The sequence below is a fragment of the Lycium barbarum genome, chromosome 8 (genome assembly GCF_019175385.1).
Source record: "Lycium barbarum isolate Lr01 chromosome 8, ASM1917538v2, whole genome shotgun sequence".
Lineage (NCBI taxonomy): Eukaryota > Viridiplantae > Streptophyta > Magnoliopsida > Solanales > Solanaceae > Lycium > Lycium barbarum.
In genome coordinates this window covers 127,653,218-127,655,862 of record NC_083344.1, presented here as the reverse complement: position 1 = coordinate 127,655,862, position 2,645 = coordinate 127,653,218, and positions in this window count along the sequence as shown.

Genomic DNA, 2,645 nt, shown 5'->3' with positions numbered 1-2,645 from the left:
TTAGTTTGGGTTTATTATTATTCCCTATACTAGTTTAGCAGAAATCCTGTTGACATAATCATGTTTACTCAGATGTTTAATAGTTCAATAAAATGTGAATGATGTTTCAGTTTGATGCCTCTTTCATATTGGCTTAGCATAAGCATATTTGCCTTTTTGTGCTTCTTTAGTTTGTTGGTCTCAGTTTGACTTGAGCCTTGTTTGTCATTTGTGTCATGGTAATCTAACTTAAAATATGGCAATCACTCTCCTGATTTTTGATTGGAACATGTTTGTTAAGGTCAGCTGGAAATTAAGAGATGAGTTTAACATGGTGGACTAGGTCATAAACCCATATTTTGGATCTCATTTATTTATGCTTAAAACGCCAGCCTTTGTCCATTTAGTGAAGTAATCTTCAAATAGTTTCCTAGATAAGTCTAAATGGAGGTTGATAAAGAAATAAACCTAGTCTAATTCCCTGTGGATGTGTAATATCTCTGAGTAAGTATACTTTCTGTTTTAAATGGTTAAAGGATCATCATGTCATAACTGTGTAGGATTAACTTCATAATGCTTTCTTTTCCTTTCCACCTGATTGACTATGTACAGTATGTATATTGTGGATCTTGTCTAACAATTTGGACTAGTTTTTAAATGATATGTGTGGTTTCGGCAGAATGTTGTTTATTTCCAAAAGAGGTATTGTTGATAAGATCGCTATCTTTATTAAGCCTAAAACTGCCTGTTTGAAACTAAGAGACATATTAATTGATTCAAAGTGTTTGAGATTTTGTATGCTCCCTGCATGCCTTGTTTTCCTAAGTATGAAACTCCTGCCATCTGGTTCACTGTTAGTTCAAATGATCAGAAAGTCCCAGAAAGTCTAGTTTCAGTATTTTTAAACTCTCGTCGATGTTCTGCTAAATCTGGAAAGCTATCTGATATGCTTTGCCTAATAAAATAATAAGTTTTATGCCACATGATCATTCTTGTTGAACCTAAATTTGCTTGTGCATTCAAGGACATTGTATGAGTTAGAAGGTTATGTAATCTCGCATGATACTCTGTCTTGGTCCTGTGAAGGTTAAGGTCATTAGGTCTCACTGGTATGACTAAAAAAGAATATCAAAGAGTATGCTGATATAGTTTATTTGTTGTATACTGATCTGGTAGTTGGTGTGTTTTCATTTTTTTTATCCTTTGACAATGCCTATATAGGATTCTTTACGTGTCAAATGACTTGACACGATTGCTCTTTCTTATTTCTTCTTTATATGACTGAATGGCTATAGTTTGTAGGGAGTATATGTTCACATATACAAAGTATATTCAACTCTGTACACCTATCCTGACATGTGTATGATAGTATGTCTAATGTATATTGAAAGTATCATCCTAGACAGTCAATTCTACCATTAAGTATTGAGGATGTTGGAATTCCTTTCTCTATTCGATGGACCTCTGTTCAAAATGTGGAATATGACTTTGCTGGGCTTAAGTTATTCAGTAATGTGAAACAAATCATATGGGCTTCAGTTGTTTTTCTTTATCATTGTCTTATTTGAGCTTGCACATTTTCTCTAATTGTCTTATTATTGCGTTATGTGCTAATTCAATTTGCGTACTTAGTTTCTTTATTTATGTCTCAATCCGTTATTATATACTAATTCTTTTTCTTTCGTTTTTATGCATGACCATCGCATACGAGTCATACGAGTCCGAGGGACTCGTTTTTCTTCCACATTTGGCGTTGGGCTAAAAGCCCAACATGACCTCTCTCTGTCCAGTTCCAATCCGCAGCCTGCAGGAAAAGAAAAAAAAATGCTGTTGGGCCGAGGCCCAAATGGCAGAATATATGGCAGCATATACACAAAAGAAAGAAACGAATTTTGGGCCAAAGCCCAATAGCATGAATAGTATCGCAGCAGTTGGACCTTAATGGGCCAGATCCATTTGAGTGTTGTGTATTTTTGCTTTGTGTGACTAACATCTCATCTCATTTTGTTATTCTAGATGAATTCTAGTAAATTAGCAGGGTTTGGTTTTAGTAATGGGTGTCTAATTTAAGGAAAACTATTAATTAGTTCCATAAGTTTTATTTTTCTTCTTTTACGTTAAATTTAAATATAGTATTTATAATATATACTTTTAGAATAATTGATTTTCAATAGAGTAAATTCATATTTTTTTGAGTCAAAGGAATCCTATTTACGATCTGGGGAATTTTAAAAACGTCACTAAAGAATATTTTGTAAACATCTTTTAAGTTAATCCAATAATATACTCCTTTTAGCCAAGTATAGTTAATATAAAAGAACGAAAACTCATACCCTATCCATCACATTTTAAAGAAAATAAGTTTAGGTATTTTTACATCACCATATTGATATAATACAAAATTTTGTCTGAAGTTCACATTTTGCTATAGCGAGTTGTTATACTTTTGCAAGTCTTATTTTCAAGAACATTATTACATTTTCATTCAAGGTTTTAGCATGTCCAAGTTTTATTTTAAATAGCCTTTAAAATCTTCTTTTATGCAATACATCATATTTTCTACAAGTATTATTTCAAACGACATCATTATTACTTTCATTTAAAGTCTTAGCGATATTTATAAGTCCTATTTTTTTTTAAAAAAATGGCATTTTAAGTTTTCCTTT